This window comes from Haplochromis burtoni, unplaced genomic scaffold (genome assembly GCF_018398535.1).
Source record: "Haplochromis burtoni strain Fernald_Lab_line unplaced genomic scaffold, NCSU_Asbu1 Contig_77, whole genome shotgun sequence".
Taxonomy (NCBI): domain Eukaryota; kingdom Metazoa; phylum Chordata; class Actinopteri; order Cichliformes; family Cichlidae; genus Haplochromis; species Haplochromis burtoni.
This window is the reverse complement of record NW_024582438.1, coordinates 282,825-291,942: the sequence shown is the minus strand read 5'-3', so window position 1 is coordinate 291,942 and position 9,118 is coordinate 282,825.

Below are 9,118 nucleotides of genomic sequence, written 5' to 3'. Positions count from 1 at the left end.
TTTTGGGCACTCCAGTGATGTTGCAGCTCTGAAATATGGCCAAACTGGTGGCAAGTGGCATCTTGGCAGCTGCACGCTTGACTTTTCTCAGTTCATGGGCAGTTATTTTGCGCCTTGGTTTTTCCACACGCTTCTTGCGACCCTGTTGACTATTTTGAATGAAACGCTTGATTGTTCGATGATCACGCTTCAGAAGCTTTGCAATTTTGAGACTGCTGCATCCCTCTGCAAGATATCTCACTATTTTTGACTTTTCTGAGCCTGTCAAGTCCTTCTTTTGACCCATTTTGCCAAAGGAAAGGACGTTGCCTAATAATTATGCACACCTGATATAGGGTGTTGATGTCATTAGACCACACCCCTTCTCATTACAGAGATGCACATCACCTAATATGCTTAATTGGTAGTAGGCTTTCGAGCCTATACAGGTTGGAGTAAGACAACATGCATGAAGAGGATGATGTGGACAAAATACTCATTTGCCTAATAATTCTGCACTTCCTGTAATACCTGGTGGGCGATTTTTTGTCCCAGTCCAGCCCTGCGAGGCAACAGTGCTAACTACTGTGCCACCGAGCTGTCAATATAGACTTCAAAAAATAGGGAGGCTATGATTACAAGGCTTGATGTAGAATTTTCTGTACGTTTTTGTCCTTTACAGGTTAAACCACAATAAATAGTAAAGGCATGTACATAGTGTGTGTATGGTTGTCTGTCTCTTCTAACCCCAGTGATTTTCCTGTGGTTTGAACTCTTGGGTGATCTTGTGAATCTTGTGAGTCCAGCTAACTAACCACTCTTAGTAGATTGTATCATGTCAGCTCAACAAGAATAATTTAAGTTGCTGAATTTCATGCAGATCCTACATGATTTAATTACATTCACCACCGAAACATGAAATTATTTTGTTCACATTACAAGCTTGAAATTTGTAAATGTAACAACCACCCAATTTCATCTTTTTGAGTGCAATGTAACAAGCCCGATCCACGGAGGCGTCACCCCACCACCTACTGAATCCAAAGGATCAACTGTCATTTTCCAGGTGCCACACTAGCAGGGGTGGGCAACATTGTTTTAGAAATGTATTTGCTAAAGTGAATGAAGAGCTGCATTTTGAACAAACTGAGTAGAAGCATTCTGTACATAATGCTCAACTGAACATTTGTGGGGAAAAGAATGAATTCTTAATTCAAAAACAAAAATCTTTGTGTTAGAAATTGTCTACTTTTCCTCAGTATGGTGTATTGTGGCACAAAACAATCCATTTAAAAGCTATATCAATTTTATTTTTCACAATATAATTTTAATCTTTAGAATAAAGGTGCTGAAGTTTATTGCAGAAAAAACATTTGGATTACCCTGTGCTAAAATCAAGTCATAGGGCAGTACAGACTTGCTATAGTCAAAGACATCACGGTCCATTAATTGGAGGCTGTGTTTTATAGATTTTTTGAATGTTAGCAGATGTTTAATTTCCCATTGAAGACATTAGGGGTCATATTGAGATAGCGCATGGGTCAGTTCTGGCCCTCTGGCTGTATGTTTTCTACATTTGCACTAGAGGTTACCTCCAGAACCCCCCTGTCTATACACTGATGGGTTAGAGCTGCTGTGGTGGTGGGGGGGCCTCCAAATTAATATGTAGTTTTAATGTTGTGCTGTGCCTCCATGGGGATAGGAGTGTCTCAAACAGATTTAGTAGTTAATGCATTTTTATTATATTTTCAGACTGTGAGAATATAGTGAGCAGTGAGCACTCACTCTGATGACTTTAGTCAGGTGATTACATTACTGTAAAGGGGAGAGTCCCCTGGGCTTCGATCCCCTCTAATGCACATCCTGTCCAAGATAATTGCATCATCACCGGGTGGCCTCAAATATGGCTCACAGCTTGTCAGCAATAGTCACCGAAATTGGAAACATATGGTGAGTTGTAAACACAAGGCTGGAAATGTCTTGTTTGGTCCTGTGTTTGATTCATATAGTATTTGCTATAGAGGGGATGCATCTTTGTCACTAAACAATGAGGTAGAGCGGTTGGAAATGCTTTTTTTTTTCTTTTTCTTTTTTTTTTACAATAATACAAAACAGACTGGATTTATTCATGAACTAGGACCATGCAAAAATATTCAGTGAGCTCTAAATTTGCAGTATTTCACATTCAGCATGCAGGAGTTGCTGTTCCTTCACTTGCCTTTCTTGACTGACACCAACAAGCAGTTTAGAGCAGCAGGATAAAAGCAGGATTTATAGGATTTGTCAACAGGAAGGATATAGGTCAGCAAGATGTAAGCTGACAGCAGCAGCAAACAAAACCAAAAAAAATAAAAAAAAAAGGTAGGAAAACAACAGTTGAATAGAGATTGGGGTTACTCTTATGGAGAGAAATGGACTGATGGAAAAGTGGAAATACAGGGGGGGCAACTGCTGCAGAAAGAGGTAATGGGCTTTTCTGCATTCTGCTTTTTATTTAATAATTAATGCTAACACAGTCTAGGCTCCTTCTAAGAGTATCAGTAAGCCATGTCAGCATACATAATGGGAGGTTTCCCTCTCTATAATGTTAAAGCATCTCTTAAAACCTTGTGGCAAGGCAGACTGATGCTTGGATAAAGAGGATGATTAATCAGAAGCAGATGTGCTGTTTAGTCAGAAAACCCACATTTGAGATGATTTATGGCCCCAGAAAAATATAGTTAGAGTTCCCCACAGCTATGTCACATATAGAAATCAGGGAGCCCATACAGGTGGATGTTGAGGTGGTGGAGGGGCTGACACAGCTGGTGTCATTATAGGGCAACAGTGGCAAAGAGATTGAACGTTTGGAGCTTAAATGCACCCCAAAAGTGGGGTGGGGATGATGGGAGGGGACAGAGATATGATGTATATGACACAGTGCAGCTTGAGATGACTGGTTGAACTAGCTCACAGGCCTCCCTCCAGATTAAGCTCATTGCTATAACTGTTCTAATGCAGGGATTTCCCATAAATGAAGTGTATTCTATCTCATCTTAGTCTTCATGGAAATATGTTTCAATTGCACTTTGAAATACATGTGAGAAATGCTACAAATGCACATGTTTTTCATTTCCCGTCAGCTCTGGGTCATCGGAGTGTTGCTTGTTTGTTTGAAACTGCTGTTGCACTTCTGAACACACTGCTGAATGAGGGAAACAAGCAGAGACAGCTTGAGGCTTCTCGGCATGCAGGCCCTCTCTGTTTCTTCTTAAGTCACACACCTGAATAAATACAGCGTCTCTCAATATAAACACGAACAGAATAAACTGTCCTGCTCGCAGAGGCAGAGCGGGGTACCATGGGGTAAAATAAAGCCGCCCAAAAGCAGATGTAACAACACATGCAGAAACAAATATAATTTAGCGGAGTTGGAAGGGATGTTCTTGTTGATCCACTATTGTTGACTTTGTGAGTGTGTACGTGTGCATGTGAATAAGAAGGCCCAGAGTCTATTGTTTCTAGCAGATCCCTATTTGATGGTGATGGGCTTCCTCATGGTGCATAGGTCGAGGCCCTGCGGGCTGCGTGGGAGACTGCAGAAACAGCGAGCTGACTCACTGTGAGACTGTGAGTCAGCTCATGCTCATTTCATTCCATCAAAAGGATTATTTTGATGTGATCATTCATATCAGGCTCATGCTCACATGTTTTATTAAAGCAGAGGATTTAAAACGGTGACCTCCGCTAATCAGCAAAAAAGTTTCCAAAGCACGCAGAGAGGACAAACCTCAACGCAACCCTCTAAATCTCTCTATAGCCACTTTAAATCTGTACAGGACCCCCTCAGTTCAGAAAGCATGCATGTTGGGTTAGGCAGTGATTCCAAATTGGCCACAGGTGTGGATGTGAGGATGAAGGGTTGTTTGTCTCCCTGTGTCAGCCCCGTGACAGTCCTGGTACCAATCTGGCCTCAGCACCCCCTGGCTACACACTTGACTCCTTTTGCAAACCAAACAGCCTCAAGCAGAAGTGGGTTATGAATCTTGCTATTGTTAGCTGATTACTTAGCACGCCACCTTCTCGTTCAAACACGATCACTTGTGGCATCAAAAAACATGTTAGCAGCCAAATTGATGGATGACATTATGTGACTACATCTATTTGTTTGTATACAATCTATGAACTCCATAGCAGAGACTCAATAGAGTTACACCATAGTGGAGTAGGAGAGGGATTGGATTTGAGCCTGTGGAGACCTGTCTACTGTGAACTGGGAAAGGCTCCAGCCCCTCTCACCGCCCTAGTTAGATGAAAGATTAATGAAGGACTGTTGCTGCGGTTCTGTGAGAAAAAATGCTATCTTTGGAGGACTGCATCAGACTGGCATTTTGGCCATATGCCCTTAAGTGTTTTTTCATTAAATATTCAAGAGAGGTAGTTTTGTAAAATGAGCTAAATTTGGCAGCAACATACAGGAAAACAAATCAGGGTGTTGAAAAAAACAAAAAAACAAAAGTGCCAAACAGAAGTGTAAGAAATTTTGGTGAAAAACTGGAAATAAATGTAACATTTTAAATGAAAAAAAGATTGTTTTATATCTCATGCTTCAGTAAAACAAGTTGGATCTTCATAAAAACATGGGTAAGCCTTTCAGTCTTGACTGTGCACCACCACAGGACAATCAAGTATTTGTTTCAAGCTGTGTTGGTTTGATTTTTGCAGATCACATGCCGAGTCAGATCAGTCAGATCTCACTGCAGCTGCAGTTGAAATTGATTAGCATCCAAAGCGTGAACTGCAAGGGGTTTGGGAATTAACCGTAAAGTCAGAAGGCTTTTCTCTGGCTTGCTATTGATCCCAGTTTGACAATCTTACAAGCAAAAAGAAGAAATCCACTGAAGCCAATCAAATAATTGTTAAATAATTGTCAGCAGCCCCAATAGACTATTGTTATAACTACAAAACATGCCACTGTCAGCTGTAGCATTATGATCAGTCACAGTAGGGTTTATGCCTTTATGTTATGAACTGCGCATACTCATCACTGAAAGCAACAAGGTCTCCAGCCCATCTGTGATGAAGGAGCATTAAATTATTAATCCACTGGAAATCCACCTGCTGAAGGTCACATTTATATTCAAAAGTCTAAACGAGGGAGATTTTTCTCACACTGCCCTTCCCTCCTGTGCACTGTCTCTCTGTCGTCTACCCGTGCTCATCACTCGTTTCCTGCGTTGAGTCGCCCGCTTTAATGATGACTTTTCATGTGGAAACTCTGCAGATTTCACCTCCCACGCAAGTATTGACACGGAATTAAGTGCCCCTAGTTCCACACAGCTACACAGCTTCCGCTGCTTGCTTTACTAGAGTGTGCTTTACTGAACTTCTTGTAAAAGTTCACACATTTTTCTGGACTGCGTTCACTTTTCATAGATTTTCTGAGCATTGTGTTGCAGCTTGCACCTTTAAAACATAAAGAGAACCAGTTTGCTAATGATTATCACACCAGCATTGAGACCATCAACAGCAGCGCAGCAGTGACTGACATCAGAGCTGTGCGGTATGACTGTCTTCAGTGCTACCAGCATAACGGTTTGTATAAACACACACGAACGAGAATAATCAGGATAATAATCACAAACATGAACCAGTAATATGTTAAAGTGGCCAAGCAGATGCAACATAACACATTTTTACAAGGTAGGACCAGATGTTGGATTAATCTTTTCATGTTTACTTTGAAGCAGCGTGCACTTCACTGTCAGTTTTCATGTTCTCTAATAGGAAACGACCAAAAAATGCTTTCAAAAGTAAAATGAGTTCTGGTGTGGGAGTACACCCACTCTCCTAATACTATTACTGCTAACTCTATTATGAGAATAATAGCATGATGGCATAAAAAGATGGAATCTGCTCATTAAGGTCCTGGTGCTTCAGAGACGCAGGTTTTGCTTTGTCCCTCTGCACAGCTGCCAAATCCTTCATCCATTGAGCTCTGTGAAGTAATTTGAGGCTGCTTCTCTGTGCAGGAGGCTTTACCTAGGTCCACTCATCCATCATCGCTGTTATTCACGCTTCATATCTGAGTCTCACCTCTTTACACCCAGCTCATTTTCCCAACGTGCGTGCTGCACATCTATCTTCCCCTTGTATGCTCTGCAAAATACCAAATTATATTCTTATAAATGTTACTCAAAGTGGTTCAGCTGTGTGTCTAAAATTGTCTCTCTCTGATAGGTATTATGCCACCAGTTAAGAAAAAAACTTGCTCATTATGACAAAAATGGCTACCATGTATCCATTTAGAATGCGTGTTGCTAACAAAAAAAACCCAAAAAACAAAAATGAAGCTGATGGGAACGCTGTTTGGATTGTTTGGGGTACTGCATGACCTTTAGGAGCAAAAAAACAAAACAAAACAAAAAAAAAAAAAAACAGACTATGAGCCCTAATTTTTCTAATGGTGTGACAGAAGAAAACTTGTTACTTGATGGAAACTCTGGTGAGCACTTAATCAGAAGGTTTGGGGTTCGATCCCCTGGCTCCTCCAGTGTCGTTGCTGTGCCAAACAGTGATTTCAAATGTTTCTGTATATTTTCTGTGTAATACTTTTGCTTACACTGGCACATAGACTGGAGTCAACAGGAATTATGAAGGGCTTATATATAAAATAAACAAATGACCTGTTTTGTAAGTATCTTCATGACTGCATTATTGTGCCTACAGTATAATCAGTCCAGTTGTTTTTGACCACAAAGAATATCTTTGCAGAGCTGTGATGTTATATTTTTTGCAATTTCTGCTGCCCTCCTGGCCACATCTCTCTGGAAAAAGACATTTTAAATGTCAATTACACTTTTAGTCACTGATTGCAGCTTCTACATCGTGACATGAATGTTGTTTCTGGTTCAAAATGGCTTGATATCATTCATGAGAGATATGTTTGACAGATTATAGGCCAACAAGTGATTTGCAACAGTTCAAATATGGGCAATCATTTTTGGCAGATGGTCACGTTTCAACACAACAGTTGTCGCCGATGCATTCATTAGCATGTTAGCTTCTGCGTTAAGCACTTAAACTGCATAGAGCATGTGTCAATGGTTGAACACAATGTAAAAGGCTTTTGAGTGGTAAGCGAAAAGCCAGACCAGTAAATACCAGTCCATTTAGCTGGTGAGAAAACTCACTCAGAACATCCTCCACGCTGACGCAGAGGGTGCAGAGAAAAATGTTAGTGGGCTTTCAACCTGTGAGGATCATGTCTGCACAAAATGTCATGGCACACTGACTAAAAGATTGTGAGATCTCTTTCTGGAGAACGACCATGAATCATCTTTGAATCATCTCTCTAGGACAACTAAAACTTAACTACCAGATGAAATCAGTGGAAATTCATAAATATTCTGACTTGCTTGTGAAAACACATTTTTCCATTACAAATCTCATTAAGTACACATTATGGAAGAGTAAACACCTCCCTACATAATGCTGAGAGAATTTTCCTGCACTGAGCTATCTCAGTGCTCTGATTCGTTGCTGCTGGTGATTATTTACTCGCTGTCCAGTTTACACATCTGTGCTGGTGGATTTATGACGGCAGTCTCAGGGGATCTATTGATTGCCTTTCTAACTTGTAGTGTAGATCTGTGTTGTATCAATAACGTCAGTCACATGGCGCTGCTCTTGGAGACCAAGAACTGATGTCTGCAGTCAGGGGTGGAAAGATGGTTAAATCATACAGTATATGGTTGCTTAGCCTAAAATGTGAATAACCTTTCTGTTTTAGTGGCAGAGCTACTAACGTGCTTCTCAGTGGAGAATAAATATTGTATTGAACCAGAGCATCTGTCGTTTTGTGGGGAGCAGACATGTGAAAAGATTGCTTGTCTCTCTGGAGCCTTTTTATCCATTTGTTTGACTTTCTTACATTATTCATTCATTTTTTTCCTTCTTTTTTTCAGCAGAATCAGAATGTTCTCAGTTTGTTTTATTCGATATATGACAACAATAATAATATAAATGATAATCATGGCACCCATCACAGCAATATTTGGACACCGAGGGTCTCTTTGGTCTTTTATTTAATCCTCAGTTTGAAAACAGCCACAAGAGCCTCACAGTAATCGGAACTGGTTTATATGGTCAGTGTTTTCCATCAGACTTGGACGTGCTTTAAAACTGAACAGTGAAACTTTTTGTGGCTAAAATATAAAATAACAAGTCGAGCTTCTCAAGGGTTGACTGTTCAATCAAGCCTTGAAAAAATATAACTATGTATATAACTTTTTTTCAAAATGTGAGATAGCCACTTTGTTAGGTACACCTTCATAGTACTGGGGTGAACCCCCTTCTGAAGCAGAAGCTATCTCTTCTTCCAACACAGGTTCTCTATTGGATTGAGAGCAGCTAAGCATTTGAGCAGTGCACAGTGTATTCTTTGTTATGTACTGTATATAAAACACAGTTTGAGACCTTCCTGCTGTCAGAAGATGGGTACACTGTGGTAATAAAGGAATGGACATGGTAAGCAACAATACTCAAGTAGGCTGTGAGGTTTAAATGATGGTCAGTTGGTACTAAGGGGCTCAAAGTGTGGCAAGAAAATATCTCCCACACAATTACACTGCAGGCCTGAACATCGATACAAGGATACAAGAGGAGTGGCACTGCGCTTCTGCTGTAGCTCATCTGCTTGAAGGTTCAGCATGTTTCAAGTTTTATTTGTCATGTACAGGTAAAATGGCACATTACTACTGGAAATGAAATTCTTGGGTTCAGAGCACTCTCAATATCGCACATAAAAAGGTAAGTAAGTAACACTTAGATAAAAATAAGATGAGGTATATAAATAAAGAAAAAAATATAACAGAATAAAATAAATAAATACAGATTACTAAAACTACTGTAGGCTCTCGTGTAGAGGTGTAGACTGATTGTACAAAATAAACTGCCCAGTGTTTCAGTAGTTCAGTAGACTGATGGCTCGTGGGTAGAAACTGTCCCTGAATCTGCTGGTGCGGGTCTGGATGCTCCTGTATTGGCAGGAGCATAAAGAGTGTAAGATCAGTGCATTCATGTTGTGCCTACAGACATGCTCTTCTGCATATCTTGGTTGCTTGACTTGCAGTTACCTTCCTCTCAGCTCAAAGCAGTC